Source organism: Ranitomeya imitator, chromosome 5 (assembly GCF_032444005.1).
Source record: "Ranitomeya imitator isolate aRanImi1 chromosome 5, aRanImi1.pri, whole genome shotgun sequence".
Taxonomy (NCBI): Eukaryota; Metazoa; Chordata; class Amphibia; order Anura; family Dendrobatidae; genus Ranitomeya; species Ranitomeya imitator.
The window spans coordinates 684,940,541-684,963,945 of NC_091286.1; the positions used below are offsets into that span (position 1 = coordinate 684,940,541).

General features: G+C 47.7%; 1 protein-coding gene across 1 annotated transcript in view; it reads right to left on the reverse strand.

Moving 5' to 3' along the window:
- Positions 1-19,439, reverse strand: part of EXTL3 (exostosin like glycosyltransferase 3) — a 61,248-nt gene extending 41,809 nt beyond the window's left edge. Inside the window, exon 1 of the mRNA XM_069728393.1 lies at positions 19,343-19,439. The gene's annotated coding sequence lies outside the window, so the exon portion shown is untranslated. The remainder of the gene's footprint in view (positions 1-19,342) is intronic.
- Positions 19,440-23,405: the final 3,966 nt, after the last annotated feature.

Below are 23,405 nucleotides of genomic sequence, written 5' to 3' on the forward strand. Positions count from 1 at the left end.
ATTGGGTTTCCCAGTCAGAGACTACGGTGATGCCAAACGTAAACAGCCCCAGAGAACAAGAAAGGATGTAGCAAGAAAAAAAAAAATGGTAAAAAAAAAGAGAAAGAAAAATATATAGGACCAAAAAGTATGTAATAAATATCAGAAAAAAAAGTATATTGTATAAAAAAAAAAATGTAACAAAAATAGGAAAATATAGGAAAAAATATGTAGCAAAAATATATAGTAAGAAACTAAAATAATCTGAAAATATAATTTTAAAAAAACAATATCCCAAAAATAATATATCTTTTATAAAAACAGAAAAAAAAATGTTTAAATATCAGAAAAATATATAGGAAGAACATGCAACAAAAACATCTGAAAAAATTATATCTTGCATAAAAAAAAAAGAAAAAAAAATATAAAAAAAATTGTAAAAAAAAAAAAAAGGATCAGAAAAAATCTTTTGTATAAAAGAAAAATATGTAAAAAATAGATCAGAAAAATATACAAGATAAAAATGTACAGAAAAAGAGGGGAAAAAAAAAATTGTTAAAAAAAAAAGTCTTGCAAAATAAAAAAAATGTTCTTAAAAGCATTAACCAGAAGAATTGCAAAAAAAAGAAGCGCCAATCAAATTTTACAGCCTTAGGAACAAATATTATTGTCATTATGATAGCTCAAGAAAAGGTGTTGGAAAGAAAGGAGCCTCACGGGAGTTACCGGGGCAAAGCTGAGCGAGAGAAGAAGAAAGGCAGAAAGGAGGAGCGCTGGGACTCTGCTGCTCCCTGAGGACTGAACAAGGACATCCGCAGCCGACAGCTCCAGGGGAATAAACGCGGAGGTGCGGGCACAGCTGTGCGACAAGCCTGCCCTCTCCTACACATACAGAGAGGATGAGTGCAAGCTGCCTACATCCGATGGGTCCAAAAAAAAAAAAAATATACACTAACAGTTAAAGTGTAAAGAGATAAATCAGGTGCAAATGCAAAATAGGAGAGAGAAAAAAAACACATAAAAAAACTAGATAAAAAGTGGAAATGCAATCACGAATAAGGCCCAATATTCTTTAAGGAAATTGAAGAAAAAAAAAGTTCTGAAAAGACTGAACATATATTCATGGTCAAAAGTTTGGACAAACAAATGTTGATACTTCAGCTTTTATAGTGACGGTCTGTATTCACTCCAGATAGTTCTGAAGAGTCATCAGATGAATTGCAAAAATTATTAAAGTCACTCCTTACCATGAAAGCCGACTTAAAATTACAAAACGCCCTTTTTCAATTAATTTCTGCCCTGCCACAAAACCACCATTTAGATTGTGAGGAGCCATTGGGGACAGCGATGATATTGTATGTAAAGTGCCAGTACTGTTAGCTCAGGAGAAAGTGTTAACGAGGACAAGGTAGCTGATATCACTCTGTCATACTGACTGAAGCATAAGCGAAGACTGGTAGCTTTAAAAAGGGACTGAAATGATTATCTTCTGTTAACCATGGTTACTTCCTAAGAAATGTATGCAGTCATAAAAAGGCTTCACAGGCAAGGACATTGCCACTTGTAGGATTTATTGGATTATCAAAAACTTCAAAGAGGTTCAATTGAGGAGAAGAATACTTCAGGGTGACCAAGAAAGCCCAGCAAGTGCCAGGACAGTATCCTAAAGAGGATTGAGCTATGGGATCGCTTCTACACCAGTGCAGAGCTCGCTTAGGAATAATGCACATCCAGCTGAAGTGCATTGCAGTGCATGAACTAGCAGGGTCCGTGAGCCGCAATACACGTGGCCAATCAGAGGCCAGCAGCTGACGTCGGCGTACATGTGACCGGGCGCTGAGATAATGCGCTCCAGTCACTTGGACGCTGAAGTCAGCTGCCGGCTTCAGAAGAGGACGTGGCGCAGCGAGTGAGCGGAAGGAAGGTAGGCGAGTAGGAGTGTTCGTGGTTTTGTTTTTTTTCTATGCGTTGAACTACAGCGGTGCTGGCAGGATGGATGGGGGAAGCATATTTAAGGATATAAAGGCTAATTGGACATAATTTCGCACAAAACCCCAAAAATGGGTCTTTGTCCTGCTGGAAAACCCATGACCTAGGAATCAAACCCAGATTTCTAACATTGGGCATTATATTGGGACCCAAACACCTTTGGTAATCTTCAGATTTCATGAAACCTTGCACACAGTGAAGGCACCCAGTGCCAGAGGCCGCAAAGCAACCCCAAAACATCTTTGAACCTCCACCATATTTGACTGTAGGTACTGTGTTCTATTTTTTTTTTTTGTAGGCCTCATTCTGCTTTCGGAAAACAGTAGAATGATGTGTTTTATCAAAAAGCTCTATCTTGGTCTCATCTGTCCACGGGTCTCTTTCTTATGTCTCTGTTTCAGCAGTGGGGTCCTCCTGGGTCTCTTGCCATAGAGTTGAATTTCATTCACATGTGGACGGATACTAGTTTGCGCTGACACTGATTCACCCTCAGACTGCAGCTTGAATTTCATTGGAATTTGACTAGGGCCGCTTATCCACCCATCTGGACAATCCTGCGTTGCAACCTTTTATCAATTTTTCTGTGCCGTCCAGGGAGATTAGTTACAGTGCTATGGGTTGTAAACTTCTTGATAATGTTGCACACCATGGACAAAGGAACATCAATATCTCTGGAGATGGACTTGTAACCTTGAGATTGTTGATATTGTTCAACTATTTTAATTTCTCAAGTCCTTGGACAGTTCTCTTCTCCTCTTTCTGTTCTCCGTGCTTAGTGTGGCACACACAGACACAAAATGCAAAGATTGCGTCAACTTTTCCCCTTTTTATCTGGTTTCAGGTATGGTTTTCATATTGCCCACACCTGTTACTTGCCACGGGCGAGTTTGGATGAGCATCACACGCTTAAAACAAAGTTGTTTACACACACAATTTTGGAAAGGTGCCTATTTGTCAGGCCTATTTTGGTGGGTTTGTGTGAAATTATGTCCAATTTGCCTTTTTTTCTTGTATTGTTGAAATAACGCACAAAGGAAATAAACAAAACATGTAATTGCAATAATTTTTTGTGGGAGAAATACTTAACTTTCTGGATCAATTTCAAGCCATGACTGTATGTGGAAGGATATCAATTTATTATCTTTTTTTTTTTGAGTAACTAAAATATTTAATATTAAACACTAACGAATGCAACATGAAATGGAGGAACATAATAAGTGCGAAAGAAATAAACAGCAACAATCAAAACTTTGGGTCTTAATGAAGGCATCATCAGGTTATCTCCATGCAAGGACCTGTTGAAGAGGCCGTTTGGCGCGAAACGGTCGTCGTCCACGAGGTGTTCTGCATACCCCTGATACCAGTTTTAATTTGATGCGAGAAAAATAAGATTTTAAGGGTCGGAGAGTGCGACCCATTTCATTCCACTACCTGCATTCAATATTTAGGGGTGAACACTCGAAGCTCCTCCCGTTTGGCTCTGCTGGATATAAGGAGCAATACGTTGGGTTGACTATCATATGGAGAAGAATCTCTGTGGTTTACGCGTCCAAGGCAACGGGACGAAGAAAGAGAAGGAAAGACGTGATGACGATAATTAGAACTTCTGTGACTGTTTCCAGATTGTTGTAACATTAAAAAAAATTGATAGAAATTGTAACGGATGTCAAAAATCATAATATTTTGATAATTGCCACATTGTCTAAACACAACTTTTTTATGTTGGCAGGAAAAATGCATGTCTTTTTACTAACATTCTTTTATGTTTGTTTGGTTTTCTTTTACTTGCGTGTATTCTCATGCATTGTAATGGGAGAAAAATGCTGCAACAAGCTTCAAATCTAGGGGGAAAAAAAAGCAGCGAGTGCACGAGACTTCAAGAATCTCATTGATGGTGTTAGGAAATGCTTCAGATTTTGTGACAAAACTGTGGGGTAAAAAAAAGCAACAGAAATGCAGCAGATACATCATGCGTGCACTCAGCCTTACACTGAAGCATTTTGTTGCTTGGTTTATTTTATTAATGCATTCATAACGGAGGTGTAAGCAAGAAGACAGCAGGAAATACGCCCGAAGGATTAGAACGCGCAGGGTTTTGTTTTCGGTCTGTTACTATGGAAATGCATAAGGCACAGCACCCAGAACCCACAGACATAACAATATTTCTTAATGAGGACTGTTTGCAAACTGGCAGAATTCGCCCTGCGTCCCACACAGAGGGCACTACGAGGCCGACGTGGTCTGTGGTACACGGCAGTGCCACCGCCAATCTACTAAGGAACTGACACCCAGACACCGCCAAGGTTTTTGGTTTTCTTTTAAAGGGTTTGTCTGGAAATGCAATTTTGACGACCTATCCTTAGTAATATTTTAATTATATAGTCACAGGTTATACAGGTCCACGGCAGGAGGTTGTACCAAATATCTTGGAGACATGACCCCAGATCTTCTGTGTATGAGGCTTCTGCAGATCCTTCTGTGTCTTCATGTGATCCCAGACAGACGGGACAATGTGAGATCAGGGATCTGGGATCACATGAAGAGACAGAAGGATCCGCACAAGCCTCATACACAGAAGATCTGGGGTCAGGTCTCCAAGATGTTTGGAACAATCTCCTGCTGAGATCCTCCATAACCTGTGTACAAGTGATGAGAAGCGATGGAGGCGACGGGCGGTCACCAGATACTGATGATGGAGGAGACGGGCGGTCACCAGATACTGATGATGGAGGAGACGGGCGGTCACCAGATACTGATGATGGAGGAGACGGGCGGTCACCAGATACTGATGATGGAGGAGACGGGCGGTCACCAGATAATGATGATGGAGGCGACGGGCGGTCACCAGATAATGATGATGGAGGCGAGGGGCGGTCACCAGATACTGATGATGGAGGGGACAGGCAGTCACCAGATACTGATGATGGAGGAGACGGGAGGTCACCAGATACTGATGATGGAGGAGACGGGCGGTCACCAGATACTGATGATGGAGGCGATGGGCGGTCACCAGATACTGATGATGGAGGAGACGGGCGGTCACCAGATACTGATGATGGAGGAGACGGGCGGTCACCAGATACTGATGATGGAGGAGACGGGAGGTCACCAGATACTGATGATGGAGGAGACGGGCGGTCACCAGATACTGATGATGGAGGAGACGGGCGGTCACCAGATACTGATGATGGAGGAGACGGGCGGTCACCAGATACTGATGATGGAGGAGACGGGCGGTCACCAGATACTGATGTATGGAGGAGACGGGGGTTACCAGATACTGATGATGGAGGAGACGGGCGCTCACCAGATACTGATGATGGAGGAGACGGGGGTTACCAGATACTGATGATGGAGGAGACGGGCGCTCACCAGATACTGATGATGGAGGAGACGGGGGTTACCAGATACTGATGATGGAGGTGACGGGCGCTCACCAGATACTGATGATGGAGGAGACAGTGGTCACCAGATACTGATGATGGAGGAGACGGGGGTTACCAGATACTGATGATGGAGGTGACGGGCGGTCACCAGATACTGATGATGGAGGTGAGGGGCGGTCACCAGATACTGATGATGGAGGAGACGGGCGGTCACCAGATACTGATGATGGAGGTGAGGGGCGGTCACCAGATACTGATGATGGAGGAGACGGGCGGTCACCAGATACTGATGATGGAGGAGACGGGCGGTCACCAGATACTGATGATGGAGGAGACGGGCGGTCACCAGATACTGATGGAGGAAACGGGCAGTCACCAGATACTGATGATGGAGGTGAGGGGCGGTCACCAGATACTGATGATGGAGACGGGCGGTCACCAGATACTGATGATGGAGGCAACGGACGGTCACCAGATACTGATGATGGAGGTGATGGGCGGTCACCAGATACTGATGATGGAGGAGACGGGCGGTCACCAGATACTGATGATGGAGGGGACGGGCAGTCACCAGATACTGATGATGGAGGAGACGGGCGGTCACCAGATACTGATGATGGAGGAGACGGGCGGTCACCAGATACTGATGATGGAGGAGACGGGCGGTCACCAGATACTGATGATGGAGGAGACGGGCGGTCACCAGATACTGATGATGGAGGAGACGGGCGCTCACCAGATACTGATGATGGAGGAGACGGGCGCTCACCAGATACTGATGATGGAGGAGACGGGGGTTACCAGATACTGATGATGGAGGTGACGGGTGGTCACCAGATACTGATGATGGAGGTGAGGGGCGCTCACCAGATACTGATGATGGAGGAGACAGTGGTCACCAGATACTGATGATGGAGGAGACGGGGGTTACCAGATACTGATGATGGAGGTGACGGGCGGTCACCAGATACTGATGATGGAGGTGAGGGGCGGTCACCAGATACTGATGATGGAGGAGACGGGCGGTCACCAGATACTGATGATGGAGGAGACGGGCGGTCACCAGATACTGATGGAGGAAACGGGCGGTCACCAGATACTGATGATGGAGACGGGCGGTCACCAGATACTGATGATGGAGGCAACGGACGGTCACCAGATACTGATGATGGAGGTGATGGGCGGTCACCAGATACTGATGATGGAGGAGACGGGCGGTCACCAGATACTGATGATGGAGGAGACGGGCGATCACCAGATACTGATGATGGAGGAGACGGGCGGTCACCAGATACTGATGATGGAGGAGACGGGCGGTCACCAGATACTGATGATGGAGGAGACGGGCGGTCACCAGATACTGATGATGGAGGAGACGGGCGGTCACCAGATACTGATGATGGAGGAGACGGGCGCTCACCAGATACTGATGATGGAGGAGACGGGCGCTCACCAGATACTGATGATGGAGGAGACGGGGGTTACCAGATACTGATGATGGAGGAGACGGGCGCTCACCAGATACTGATGATGGAGGAGACGGGGGTTACCAGATACTGATGATGGAGGAGACGGGCGGTCACCAGATACTGATGATGGAGGAGACGGGCGCTCACCAGATACTGATGATGGAGGAGACAGTGGTCACCAGATACTGATGATGGAGGAGACGGGCGCTCACCAGATACTGATGATGGAGGAGACAGTGGTCACCAGATACTGATGATGGAGGTGACGGGCGGTCACCAGATACTGATGATGGAGGAGACGGGCGGTCACCAGATACTGATGATGGAGGAGACGGGCGGTCACCAGATACTGATGGAGGAAACGGGCGGTCACCAGATACTGATGATGGAGACGGGCGGTCACCAGATACTGATGATGGAGGCAACGGACGGTCACCAGATACTGATGATGGAGGTGATGGGCGGTCACCAGATACTGATGATGGAGGAGACGGGCGGTCACCAGATACTGATGATGGAGGAGACGGGCGGTCACCAGATACTGATGATGGAGGAGACGGGCGGTCACCAGATACTGATGATGGAGGTGACGGGCGATCACCAGATACTGATGATGGAGGAGACGGGCGGTCACCAGATACTGATGATGGAGGAGACGGGCGGTTACCAGATACTGATGATGGAGGAGACGGGCGGTCACCAGATACTGATGATGGAGGTGACGGGCGATCACCAGATACTGATGATGGAGGAGACGGGCGGTCACCAGATACTGATGATGGAGGAGACGGGCGGTCACCAGATACTGAGGGATGTGATATATGACACAGGGGATATATATATATAAAATTGTCTAAGGGTTTATTTAATTGTCTGTCTGTCCTGGAAATCCCGCGCAGAGTCTATGATTGGTCGAGGCCAGCCGGCCTCCACCAATCAGCGATGGGCAGAGTCTGCTGCGAATTCTGGAATCATCATTGTCCTCCACTGCTGTCAAGTGCCGCCATTGTGTTGTCTAAGGGTCTAATTGTCTGTGTCTCGGATATCAGCCAATCAGCGATATTAGTGCAGGATTTAAACACCACTGAGAGCGCAACATAGATATTCTAGAATACCCGATGCGTTTGAATCGGGCAAACATCTAGTAATATATAAGGAGGGGTGTGATATATGACACAGGGGATATAATATATAAGGAGGGATGTGATCTATGACACAGGGGATATCTACTATATAATTTTCTAAGGGTCACTTCCGTCTGTCCTTCTTTCTTTCTGTCACGGTTATTCATTCGCTGATTGGTCTCGGCAGCTGCCTGTCATAGCTGCCGCGACCAATCAGCGACGACCATAGTCCAGAAGAAAATGGCCGCTCCTTCCTCCCCGCAGTCAGTGCTCGGCGTCCGCATACTCCCCTCCGGTCAGCGCTCACACAGGGTTAATGGCAGCGTTGACCGCTGTGTAACGCACTCGGTTAACGCTGCTATTAACCCTGTGTGACCAACTTTTTACTATTCATGCTGCCTATGCAGCATGAATAGTAAAAATATCTAATATTAAAAATAATAAAAAAAATAAAAAGTAGTTACATACTCACCCTCCGGTGATCGTGGGAAATTACCTAGAAAGCCAGGGAGCCAGGGAGCTTTCTAGGTAATTTCCCACGATCTATGAACAGCCAGCAGAGGGCGCCTCACCGCAAATGATGCTAAATATAGATCATTGATCTATTTTTAGCCTCATTCCCTGGGGTTTTGCAGCGAGGAGCAGCCTGCATTAGCACAGCTCCTTGCTGCAAAATGTTTTAACCCCTTCAGAAGGATTTAAATCGTTGGACGTTACAGATCTGCGGAGGGTAAGTATATTGTTGGTTTATTATGTTTCTTTACTCACAGAACGAGGGTCTTCAGTGACTGGATTGGGCGTTGAATAAAATACTACAACAACCATTGTTTTTATTTCATTAAAATAATTTTAAAGAATGTGTTTGTGTTTTATTTAACCCTTCACTACAATTGGATTAATAATGGATAGGTGTCATAATTGACGCCTCTCCATTATTAATTAGGCTTAATGTCACCTTACAATAGCAAGGTGGCATTAACCCTTCATTACCCCATATCCCACCGCTACACGGGAATGGGAAGAGAGTGGCCAAGTGCCAGAATAGGCGCATCTTCCAGATGTGCCTGTTCTGGGGTGGCTGGGGGCAGATATTTTTAGCCAGGGGGGGGCCAATAACCGTGGACCCTCTCCAGGCTATTAATATCTGCCCTCAGTCACTGGCTTTACTACTCTGGCGGAGAAAATTGCGCGGGAGCCCACGCCAATTTTTTCCGCCAGTTAACCCTTTATTTTAAGAGCTAGAACGGCCAAATTTTGCAGATACACACTACTGACATTAGTAGTGTGGAATCTGCAAAAAAAATGGAGAGAAGACATGGTTTACTGTATGTAAACCATGTCTCAAATCATGTCGGGTTTTAGGAAGGAGAAGGAAAAAGCCGGTAATTGAATTACCGGCTTTCAAGCTGTATAGCGCTGGAATAAATATTAATATATATATACATATATGTGTCTCACTGACATATATATATATATATATATATATATATATATATATACCTATTCTATGTGTACACATTTATTCTACCTATTCTATTGTAAGCTGTCAGTGTGATTTTACTGTACACCGCACTGAATTACCGGCTTTTCTCTCTAACAGCGCTGCGTATTTCTCGCAAGTCACACTGCTTGTCCGTGTGTAATCCGTATTTTTCACGCTTCCATAGACTTTCATTGGCGTATTTCTTGCGCAGTACGGTGACAAACGCAGCATGCTGCGATTTTGTACGGCCGTAGAAAGCCGTATAATACTGATCAGTAAAATACGGCAAATAGGAGCAGGGGCATAGAGAATAATTGTGCCGTATTTTTTGCGAGTTTTACGGAAGTAGATTCTGCGCTCTTACGTCCGTAAAACTCGCATGTGTGACGGCGGCCTAAGGAGGGATGTGATCTATGACACAGGGGATATAATATATAAGGAGGGATTTGTTATATAACACAGGGGATATAATATATATGGAGGGATGTGATCTATGACACGGGATATCTACTATATAAGGAGGGGTGTGATATATGACACAGGGGATATAATATATAAGGAGGGATGTGATATATGACAGGGGATATATTATATAAGGAGGCGGATGTGATATATGCACAGGGGATACAATATATATGGAGGGATGTGATATATGACACGGGATATAATATATAAGGAGGGATGTGACAAGAGGATATCTATATATATAATTGTCTAAGGGTTTTTCTGTCTGTCTGTCCTGGAAATCCCGCGTCTCTGGCGGCCTCGACCAATCAGCGACGGGTACAGCATGGCGACGATGATGTCATAATGGAAATCCCGCGTCTCTGATTGCATTAGAATCAGGCCACAATCTAGTAATATTTAACCCCTTCCCGACCCATGACGCCACGTAGGCGTCATGAAAGTCGGTGCCATTCCGACCCATGACGCCTATGCGGCGTCATGGAAAGATCGCGTCCCTGCAGGCCGGGTGAAAGGGTTAACTCCCATTTCACCCGATCTGCAGGGACAGGGGGAGTGGTAGTTTAGCCCAGGGGGGGTGGCTTCACCCCCTCGTGGCTACGATCGCTCTGATTGGCTGTTGAAAGTGAAACTGCCAATCAGAGCGATTTGTAATATTTCACCCATTATAACGGGTGAAATATTACAATCCAGCCATGGCCGATGCTGAAATATCATCGGCCATGGCTGGAAATACTAGTGTGCCCCCACCCCACCCCTCCGATCACCCCCCCACCCCCCCCGATCTGGCCGGTACACTGCTCCGGCTCCCCTCCGCCCTGTGCTCCGCTCCCCCCCGTGCTCGTGTCCGCTCGCCCCGTGCTCCAATCACCCCCCCGTGCTCCAATCACCCCCCCTGCACTCCGATCCACCCCCCCCCGTGCTCCGTTCCACCCCCCCGTGCTCCGTTCCAGCCCCCCCGTGCTCCGTTCCACGCCCCCCGCGCTCCGTTCCACCCCTCCCGCGCTCCGATTCCCCCCCCCGTGCTCCGATCCCCCCCCCGTGGTCCCCCCCCACCCTATCATACTTACCGATCCAGCCGGGGTCCCGTCCGTCTTCTCCCGGGCGCCGCCATCTTCCAAAATGGCGGGCGCATGCGCAGTGCGCCCGCCGAATCTGCCGGCCGGCAGATTCGTTCCAAAGTGCATTTTGATCACTGAGATATAATCTATCTCAGTGATCAAAATAAAAAAAATAATAAATGACCCCCCCCCTTTGTCACCCCCATAGGTAGGGACAATAAAAAAATAAAGAAATTTTTTTTTTCCCACTAATGTTAGAATAGGGTTAGGGTTAGGGTTAGGGGTAGGGGTAGGGTTAGGGTTAGGGTTAGGGGTAGGGTTAGGGTTAGGGGTAGGGGTAGGGTTAGGGTTAGGGGTAGGGTTAGGGTTAGGGCTAGGGTTAGGGCTAGGGTTAGGGTTAGGAATGTGCACACGTATTCTGGTCCTCTGCGGATTTTTCCGCTGCGGATTTGATAAATCCGCAGTGCTAAACCGCTGCGGATTTATGGCGGATTTACCGCGTTTTTTTCTGCGCATTTCACTGCGGTTTTACAATTGCGATTTTCTATTGGAGCAGTTGTAAAACCGCTGCGGAATCCGCACAAAGAAGTGACATGCTGCGGAATGTAAACCGCTGCGTTTCCGTGCAGTTTTTCCGCAGCATGTGTACAGCGATTTTTGTTTCCCGTAGGTTTACATTGAACTGTACACTCATGGGAAACTGCTGCGGATCCGCAGCGTTTTCCGCAGCGTGTGCACATACCTTTAGAATTAGGCTATGTGCACACGGTGCGGATTTGGCTGCGGATTCGCAGCAGTGTTCCATCAGGTTTACAGTACCATGTAAACATATGAAAAACCAAATCCGCTGTGCCCATGGTGCGGAAAATACCGCGCGGGAACGCTGCGTTGTATTTTCCGCAGCATGTCAATTCTTTGTGCGGATTCCGCAGCGTTTTACACCTGTTCCTCAATAGGAATCCGCAGGTGAAATCCGCACAAAAAACACTGGAAATCCGCGGAAAATCCGCAGGTAAAACGCAGTGCCTTTTACCCGCAGATTTTTCAAAAATGGTGCGGAAATATCTCACACGAATCCGCAACGTGGGCACATAGCCTTAGGGTTAGGGTTGGAATTAGGGTTGTGGTTAGGGTTAGGGGTGTGTTGGGGTTAGTGTTGTGGTTAGGGGTGTGTTGGGGTTAGGGTTGTGATTAGGGTTATGGCTACAGTTGGGATTAGGGTTAGGGGTGTGTTGGGGTTAGTGTTGGAGGTAGAATTGAGGGGTTACCACTGTTTAGGCACATCAGGGGTCTCCAAACGCAACATGGCGCCACCATTGATTCCAGCCAATCTCGTATTCAAAAAGTCAAATGGTGCTCCCTCACTTCCGAGCCCTGACGTGTGCCCAAACAGTGGTTTACCCCCACATATGGGGTACCAGCATACTCAGGACAAACTGCGCAACAATTACTGGGGTCCAATTTCTCCTGTTACCCTTGTGAAAATAAAAAAATGCTTGCTAAAACATAATTTTTGAGGAAAGAAAAATGATTTTTTATTTTCACGGCTCTGCGTTGTAAACGTCTGTGAAGCACTTGGAGGTTCAAAGTGCTCACCACATATCTAGATAAGTTCCTTGGGGGGTCTAGTTTCTAAAATGGGGTCACTTGTGGGGGGTTTCTACTGTTTAGGCACACCAGGGGCTCTGCAAACGCAACGTGACACCCGCAGACCATTCCATCAAAGTCTGCATTTCAAAAGTGACTACTTCCCTTCTGAGCCCCGACGTGTGCCCAAACAGTGGTTTACCCCCACATATGGGGTATCAGCGTACTCAGGAGAAACTGGTCAACAACTTTTGGGGTCCAATTTCTCCTGTAACCCTTGGGAAAATAAAATATTCTGGGCTAAATAATTATTTTTGAGGAAAGAAAACGTATTTATTATTTTCACGGCTCTGCATTATAAACTTCTATGAAGCACTTGGGGGTTCAAAGTGCTCATCACACATCTAGATAAGTTCCTTTCAGGGTCTAGTTTCCAAAATGGGGTCACTTGTGGGGGGTTTCTACTGTTTAGGCACATCAGGGGCTCTGCAAACGCAACGTGACGCCCGCAGAGCATTCCATCAAAGTCTGCATTTCAAAACGTCACTACTTCAATTCCAAGCCCCGGCATGTGCCCAAACAGTAGTTTACCCCCACATATGGGGTATCACCGTACTCAGGAGAAACTGGACAACAAATATTGGGGTCAAATTTCTCCTGTTACCCTTGGGAAAATTAAAAAATTCTGGGCTAAATAATTATTTTTGAGGAAAGAAAACGTATTTATTATTTTCACGGCTCTGCATTATAAACTTCTATGAAGCACTTGGGGGTTCAAAGTGCTCACCACACATCTAGATAAGTTCCTTTGGGGGTCTAGTTTCCAAAATGGGGTCACTTGTGGGGGGTTTCTACTGTTAAGCCACATCAGGGGCTCTGCAAACGCAACGTGACGCCCACAGAGCATTCCATCAAAGTCTGCATTTCAAAACGTCACTACTTCACTTCCGAGCCCCGGCATGTGCCCAAACAGTAGTTTACCCCCACATATGGGGTATCAGCGTACTCAGGAGAAACTGGAAAACAACTTTTGGGGTCAAATTTCTCCTGTTACCCTTGGGAAAATAAAAAATTGCAGGCTAAAAGATCATTTTTGAGAAAATAATTTTTTTTTTTATTTTCATGGCTCTGCGTTATAAACTTCTGTGAAGCACTTGGGGGTTCAAAGTCCTCACCACACATCTAGATTAGTTCCTTTGGGGGTCTAGTTTCTAAAATGGTGTCATTTCTGGGGGATCTCCAATGTTTAGGCACACAGGGGCTCTCCAAACGTGACATGGTGTCCGCTAATGATTGGAGCTAATTTTCCATTTAAAAAGCCAAATGGCGTGCCATCCCTTCCGAGCCCTGCCGTGCGCCCAAACAGTGGTTTACCCCCACATATGGGGTATCAGCGTACTCAGGACAAACTGGACAACAATATTTGCGGTCCAATTTCTCCTATTATCCTTGGCAAAATAGGAAATTCCAGGCTAAAAAATCATTTTTGAGGAAAGAAAAATTATTTTTTATTTTCATGGCTCTGCGTTATAAACTTCTGTGAAGCACCTGGGGGTTTAAAGTGCTCAATATGCATCTAGATAAGTTCCTTGGGGGGTCTAGTTTCCAAAATGGGGTCACTTGTGCAGGAGCTCCAATGTTTAGGCACACAGGGGCTCTCCAAACGCGACATGGTGTCCGCTAACAATTGGAGCTAATTTTCCATTCAAAAAGTCAAATGGCGCGCCTTCTCTTCCGAGCCCTGCCGAGTGCCCAAACAGTGGTTTACCCCCACATATGAGGTATCGGCGTACTCGGGAGAAATTGCCCAACAAATTTTATGATCCATTTTATCCTACTGCCCATGTGAAAATGAAAAAATTGAGGCGAAAAGAATTTTTTTGTGAAAAAAAATTACTTTTTCATTTTTACAGATCAATTTGTGAAGCACCTGAGGGTTTAAAGTGCTCACTAGGCATCTAAATTAGTTCCTTGGGGGGTCTAGTTTCCAAAATGGGGTCACTTGTGGGGGAGCGCCAATGTTTAGGCACACAGGAGCTATCCAAACGCGACATGGTGTCCGCTAACGATGGAAATAATTTTTCATTCAAAAAGTCAAATGGCGCTCCTTCCCTTCCGAGCCTTACCATGTGCCCAAACAGTGGTTTACCTCCACATGTGAGGTATTGGTGTACTCAGGAGAAATTGCCCAACTCATTTTAGGATCCATTTTATCCTGTTGCCCACGTGAAAATGAAAAAATTGAGGCTAAAAGAATTTTTTTGTGAAAAAAAAGTACTTTTTCATTTTTACGGATCAATTTGTGAAGCACCTGGGGGTTCAAAGTGCTCACTATGCATCTAGATAAGTTCCTTGGGGCGTCTAGTTTCCAAAATGGGGTCACTTGTGGGGGAGCTCCAATTTTTAGGCACACGGGGGCTCTCCAAACGTGACATGGTGTCCGCTAAAGAGTGGAGCCAATTTTTGATTCAAAAAGTCAAATGGCGCTCCTTCCCTTCCAAGCCCTGCCATGCGCCAAAACAGTGGTTTACCCCCACATATGAGGTATCAGCGTACTCAGGACAAATTGGACAACAACTTTCATGGTTCAGTTTCTCCTTTTACCATTGGGAAAATAAAAAAATTGTTGCTAAAAGATAATTTTTGTGACTAAAAAGTTAAATGTTCATTTTTTCCTTCCATGTTGCTTCTGCTGCTGTGAAGCACCTGAAGGGTTAATAAACTTCTTGAATGTGGTTTTGAGTACCTTGAGGGGTGCAGTTTTTAGAATGGTGTCACTTTTGGGTATTTTCAGCCATATAGACCCCTCAAACTGACTTCAAATGTGAGGTGGTCCCTAAAAAAAATGGTTTTGTAAATTTCGTTGTAAAAATGACAAATCGCTGGTCGAATTTTAACCCTTATAACTTCCTAACAAAAAAAAATTTTGTTTCCAAAATTGTGCTGATGTAAAGTAAACATGTGGGAAATGTTATTTATTAACTATTTTGTGTCACATATCTCTCTGGTTTAACAGAATAAAAATTCAAAATGTGAAAATTGCGAAATTTTCAAAATTTTCGCCAAATTTCCGTGTTTATCACAAATAAACGCAGAATTTATTGACCTAAATTTACCACTAACATGAAGCCCAATATGTCACGAAAAAACAATCTCAGAACCGCTAGGATCCGTTGAAGCGTTCCTGAGTTATTACCTCATAAAGGGACACTGGTCAGAATTGCAAAAAACGGCAAGGTCTTTAAGGTCAAAATAGGCTGGGTCTTGAAGGGGTTAAGGAGGGATGTGATCTATGACACAGAGGATATAATATATAAGGAGGGATATATGAAACAGGGGATATAATATATAAGGAGGGATATATGAAACAGGGGATATAATATATAAGGAGGGATGTGATCTATGACACAGGGGATATAATATATAAGGAGGGATGTGATATATAACACAGGGGATATAATATATAAGGAGGGATGTGATATATGACAGAGGATATAATATATAAGGAGGGATGTGATATATGACAGTATATGGTATATATGGTCAGCACACTATACAGGAGGGCAGTATACACACAGGGGATATAATATATAAGGAGGGATGTGATATATGACAGTATATGGTATATATGGTCAGCACACTATACAGGAGGGTAGTATACACACACAAGGGATATAATATATAAGGAGGGATGTGATATATGACACAGTATATGGTATATATGGTCAGTACACTATACAGGAGGGCAGTATACACACACAAGGGATATAATATATAAGGAGGGATGTGATACATAACACAGAGGATATAATATATAAGGAGGGATGTGATATATGACAGTATATGGTATATATGGTCAGCACACTATACAGGAGGGCAGTATACACACACAGGGGATATAATATATAAGGAGGGATGTGATATATGACAGTATATGGTATATATGGTCAGCACACTATACAGGAGGGTAGTATACACACACAAGGGATATAATATATAAGGAGGGATGTGATATATGACACAGTATATGGTATATATGGTCAGCACACTATACAGGAGGGCAGTATACACACACAGGGGATATAATATATAAGGAGGGATGTGATATATGACACAGTATATGGTATATATGGTCAGCACACTATACAGGAGGGCAGTATACACACACAGGGGATATAATATATAAGGAGGGATGTGATCTATCACACAGTATATGGTATATATGGTCAGCACACTATACAGGAGGGCAGTACACACACACACAAGGGATATAATATATAAGGAGGGATGTGATATATGACACAGTATATGGTATATATGGTCAGCACACTATACAGGAGGGCAGTATACACACACAGGGGATATAATATATAAGGAGGGATGTGATATATGACAGTATATGGTATATATGGTCAGCACACTATACAGGAGGGTAGTATACACACACAAGGGATATAATATATAAGGAGGGATGTGATCTATCACACAGTATATGGTATATATGGTCAGCACACTATACAGGAGGGCAGTATACACACACAAGGGATATAATATATAAGGAGGGATGTGATATATGACAGTATATGGTATATATGGTCAGCACACTATACAGGAGGGTAGTATACACACACAAGGGATATAATATATAAGGAGGGATGTGATATATGACAGTATATGGTATATATGGTCAGCACACTATACAGGAGGGTAGTATACACACACAAGGGATATAATATATAAGGAGGGATGTGATATATGACACAGTATATGGTATATATGGTCAGCACACTATACAGGAGGGCAGTATACACACACAAGGGATATAATATATAAGGAGGGATGTGATATATGCCACAGTATATGGTATATATGGTCAGCACACTATACAGGAGGGCAGTATACACACACACAGGGGATATAATATATAAGGAGGGATGTGATATATGACACAGTATATGGTATATATGGTCAGCACACTATACAGGAGGGCAGTACACACACACACACAAGGGATATAATATATAAGGAGGGATGTGATATATGACACAGTATATGGTATATATGGTCAGCACACTATACAGGAGGGCAGTATACACACACAAGGGATATAATATAATATATAAGGAGGGATGTGATATATGACAGTATATGGTATATATGGTCAGCACACTATACAGGAGGGCAGTATACACACACAGGGGATATAATATATAAGGAGGGATGTGATATATGACAGTATATGGTATATATGGTCAGCACACTATACAGGAGGGCAGTACACACACACAGGGGATATAATATATAAGGAGGGATGTGATCTATCACACAGTATATGGTATATATGGTCAGTACACTATACAGGAGGGCAGTACACACACACAGGGGATATAATATATAAGGAGGGATGTGATATATGACACAGTATATGGTATATATGGTCAGCACACTATACAGGAGGGCAGTATACACACACAGGGGATATAATATATAAGGAGGGATGTGATATATGACAGTATATGGTATATATGGTCAGCACACTATACAGGAGGGTAGTATACACACACAAGGGATATAATATATAAGGAGGGATGTGATATATGACACAGTATATGGTATATATGGTCAGCACACTATACAGGAGGGCAGTATACACACACAAGGGATATAATATATAAGGAGGGATGTGATATATGACACAGTATATGGTATATATGGTCAGCACACTATACAGGAGGGTAGTATACACACACAAGGGATATAATATATAAGGAGGGATGTGATATATGACACAGTATATGGTATATATGGTCAGCACACTATACAGGAGGGCAGTATACACACACAGGGGATATAATATATAAGGAGGGATGTGATCTATCACACAGTATATGGTATATATGGTCAGTACACTATACAGGAGGGCAGTACACACACACAGGGGATATAATATATAAGGAGGGATGTGATATATGACACAGTATATGGTATATATGGTCAGCACACTATACAGGAGGGCAGTACACACACACAGGGGATATAATATATAAGGAGGGATGTGATCTATGACACAGTATATGGTATATATGGTCAGCACACTATACAGGAGGGCAGTATACACACACAGGGGATATAATATATAAGGAGGGATGTGATCTATCACACAGTATATGGTATATATGGTCAGCACACTATACAGGAGGGTAGTATACACACACAAGGGATATAATATATAAGGAGGGATGTGATCTATGACACAGTATATGGTATATATGGTCAGCACACTATACAGGAGGGCAGTATACACACACAAGGGATATAATATATAAGGAGGGATGTGATATATGACACAGTATATGGTATATATGGTCAGCACACTATACAGGAGGGCAGTATACACACACAGGGGATATAATATATAAGGAGGGATGTGATATATGACACAGTATATGGTATATATGGTCAGCACACTATACAGGAGGGCAGTATACACACACAAGGGATATAATATATAAGGAGGGATGTGATATATGACACAGTATATGGTATATATGGTCAGCACACTATACAGGAGGGCAGTATACACACACAGGGGATATAATATATAAGGAGGGATGTGATCTATGACAGTATACGGTATATATGGTCAGTACACTATACAGGAGGGCAGTATACATATATATACACACACACAGGGCAGGAGGTCGCCGCTCGTTGTGCGTCAGCGCTGAGTAACCCGGTGACCGCTCGCCAGTGTCCCACCTTCCTCCTCCTCTCTGTGTCCCCCCGGTTCCCCTCTTACCGCCGCCCGGTGTCTCCGCCTCGTACTGTACACCGCTGCCTTGGAGGAGAACGCACCGCCTAGCTGCCTACTCTCGCGAGATTCCGTTCTGATGGCTCCGCCCCTCACTGTGTTCGGCGCCGCTCTGTTGTTCCCGCCCCGCTGCGTGCACGCGCTCCTTGAGAGATAACACACGCTCTGGGCCCACAGCTCCCTCTGGCGGCCGCATCCTGCGCTGTCATGGTGATGACGAACGTTTCTCTGTGTCCAGCGGGTGAGGAGGCTGGTGAGGTCACTGTGCCGTAAAGAAAGCAAACTTATGCTGTAAAAGGAACTTGTCCTGATCTCGTCTGTGTTGTGTTATAATAATACCTGGAGCAGGGGTAATGAGCAGTGTGCAGATAAACTGAGGGGAGACACCTGGAGCAGGGGCACTAAGGGGGGAGACACCTGGAGCAGGGGCACTAAGGGGGAGACACCTGGAGCAGGGGCACTAAGGGGGAGACACCTGGAGCAGGGGCACTAAGGGGGAGACACCTGGAGCAGGGGCAATAAGGGGGAGACACCTGGAGCAGGGGCACTAAGGGGGGAGACACCTGGAGCAGGGGCACTAAGGGGGAGACACCTGGAGCAGGAGCACTAAGGGGGAGACACCTGGAGCAGGGGCAATAAGGGGGAGACACCTGGAGCAGGGGCACTAAGGGGGGAGACACCTGGAGCAGGGGCACTAAGGGGGAGACACCTGGAGCAGGAGCACTAAGGGGGAGACACCTGGAGCAGGGGCACTAAGGGGGGAGACACCTGGAGCAGGAGCACTAAGGGGGAGACACCTGGAGCAGGGGCACTAAGGGGGGAGACACCTGGAGCAGGGGCACTAAGGGGGGAGACACCTGGAGCAGGAGCACTAAGGGGGAGACACCTGGAGCAGGAGCACTAAGGGGGGAGACACCTGGAGCAGGAGCACTAAGGGGGAGACACCTGGAGCAGGGGCACTAAGGGGGGGACACCTGGAGCAGGGGCACTAAGGGGGGGACACCTGGAGCAGGGGCACTAAGGGGGGGACACCTGGAGCAGGAGCACTAAGGGGGAGACACCTGGAGCAGGGGCAATAAGGGGGAGACACCTGGAGCAGGGGCACTAAGGGGGAGACACCTGGAGCAGGGGCACTAAGGGGGGAGACACCTGGAGCAGGGGCACTAAGGGGGAGACACCTGGAGCAGGGGCACTAAGGGGGAGACACCTGGAGCAGGGGCACTAAGGGGGGGACACCTGGAGCAGGGGCAATAAGGGGGAGACACCTGGAGCAGGGGCAATAAGGGGGAGACACCTGGAGCAGGGGCACTAAGGGGGAGACACCTGGAGCAGGGGCACTAAGGGGGGAGACACCTGGAGCAGGGGCACTAAGGGGGAGACACCTGGAGCAGGGGCACTAAGGGGGGAGACACCTGGAGCAGGAGCACTAAGGGGGGAGACACCTGGAGCAGGAGCACTAAGGGGGGAGACACCTGGAGCAGGGGCACTAAGGGGGGAGACACCTGGAGCAGGGGCACTAAGGGGGAGACACCTGGAGCAGGGGCAATAAGGGGGAGACACCTGGAGCAGGGGCACTAAGGGGGAGACACCTGGAGCAGGGGCACTAAGGGGGGAGACACCTGGAGCAGGGGCACTAAGGGGGAGACACCTGGAGCAGGGGCACTAAGGGGGAGACACCTGGAGCAGGAGCACTAAGGGGGGGACATTTGGAGCAGGGGCAATAAGGGGGAGACACCTGGAGCAGGGGCAATAAGGGGGAGACACCTGGAGCAGGGGCACTAAGGGGGAGACACCTGGAGCAGGGGCACTAAGGGGGGAGACACCTGGAGCAGGGGCACTAAGGGGGAGACACCTGGAGCAGGGGCACTAAGGGGGGAGACACCTGGAGCAGGAGCACTAAGGGGGGAGACACCTGGAGCAGGAGCACTAAGGGGGGAGACACCTGGAGCAGGGGCACTAAGGGAGGGACACCTGGAGCAGGAGCACTAAGGGGGGAGACACCTGGAGCAGGAGCACTAAGGGGGAAGACACCTGGAGCAGGAGCACTAAGGGGGGAGACACCTGGAGCAGGGGCACTAAGGGGGGGACACCTGGAGCAGGGGCACTAAGGGGGAAGACACCTGGAGCAGGAGCACTAAGGGGGGAGACACCTGGAGCAGGGGCACTAAGGGGGGGACACCTGGAGCAGGGGCACTAAGGGGGAAGACACCTGGAGCAGGAGCACTAAGGGGGGAGACACCTGGAGCAGGGGCACTAAGGGGGAGACACCTGGAGCAGGAGCACTAAGGGGGGAGACACCTGGAGCAGGGGCACTAAGGGGGAGACACCTGGAGCAGGAGCACTAAGGGGGGGACACCTGGAGCAGGGGCACTAAGGGGGGAGACACCTGGAGCAGGGGCACTAAGGGGGGGACACCTGGAGCAGGAGGACTAAGGGGGAAGACACCTGGAGCAGGGGCACTAAGGGGGAGACACCTGGAGCAGGGGCACTAAGGGGGAGACACCTGGAGCAGGGGCACTAAGGGGGAAGACACCTGGAGCAGGGGCAATAAGGGGGAAGACACCTGGAGCAGGGGCACTAAGGGGGGAGACACCTGGAGCAGGAGCACTAAGGGGGGAGACACCTGGAGCAGGGGCAATAAGGGGGGAGACACCTGGAGCAGGGGCAATAAGGGGGAAGACACCTGGAGCAGGGGCAATAAGGGGGGAGACACCTGGAGCAGGGGCAATAAGGGGGAGACACCTGGAGCAGGAGCACTAAGGGGGAAGACACCTGGAGCAGGGGCACTAAGGGGGAGACACCTGGAGCAGGGGCACTAAGGGGGAAGACACCTGGAGCAGGGGCACTAAGGGGGGAGACACCTGGAGCAGGGGCACTAAGGGGGGAGACACCTGGAGCAGGAGCACTAAGGGGGGAGACACCTGGAGCAGGGGCACTAAGGGGGGAGACACCTGGAGCAGGGGCAATAAGGGGGGAGACACCTGGAGCAGGGGCAATAAGGGGGAAGACACCTGGAGCAGGGGCAATAAGGGGGGAGACACCTGGAGCAGGAGCACTAAGGGGGGAGACACCTGGAGCAGGGGCAATAAGGGGGGAGACACCTGGAGCAGGGGCACTAAGGGGGGAGACACCTGGAGCAGGAGCACTAAGGGGGGAGACACCTGGAGCAGGAGCACTAAGGGGGGAGACACCTGGAGCAGGGGCACTAAGGGGGGAGACACCTGGAGCAGGGGCACTAAGGGGGGAGACACCTGGAGCAGGAGCACTAAGGGGGGAGACACCTGGAGCAGGGGCACTAAGGGGGGAGACACCTGGAGCAGGGGCACTAAGGGGGGGACACCTGGAGCAGGAGCACTAAGGGGGAAGACACCTGGAGCAGGAGCACTAAGGGGGAAGACACCTGGAGCAGGAGCACTAAGGGGGGAGACACCTGGAGCAGGGGCACTAAGGGGGGGACACCTGGAGCAGGGGCACTAAGGGGGGAGACACCTGGAGCAGGGGCACTAAGGGGGGGACACCTGGAGCAGGGGCACTAAGGGGGGAGACACCTGGAGCAGGGGCAATAAGGGGGAGACACCTGGAGCAGGAGCACTAAGGGGGGGAGACACCTGGAGCAGGGGCACTAAGGGGGAGACACCTGGAGCAGGAGCACTAAGGGGGAAGACACCTGGAGCAGGGGCACTAAGGGGGAGACACCTGGAGCAGGAGCACTAAGGGGGAAGACACCTGGAGCAGGGGCACTAAGGGGGAGACACCTGGAGCAGGGGCACTAAGGGGGGAGACACGTGGAGCAGGGGCAATGAGCAGTGTGGACACCCGGAGCAGATAAACTGAGGGGAGACACCTGGAGCAGGGGCACTAAGGGGGAGACACCTGGAGCAGGGGCACTAAGGGGGAGACACCTGGAGCAGGAGCACTAAGGGGGGAGACACCTGGAGCAGGGGCACTAAGGGGGAAGACACCTGGAGCAGGGGCACTAAGGGGGGAGACACCTGGAGCAGGGGCAATAAGGGGGAGACACCTGGAGCAGGAGCACTAAGGGGGAAGACAC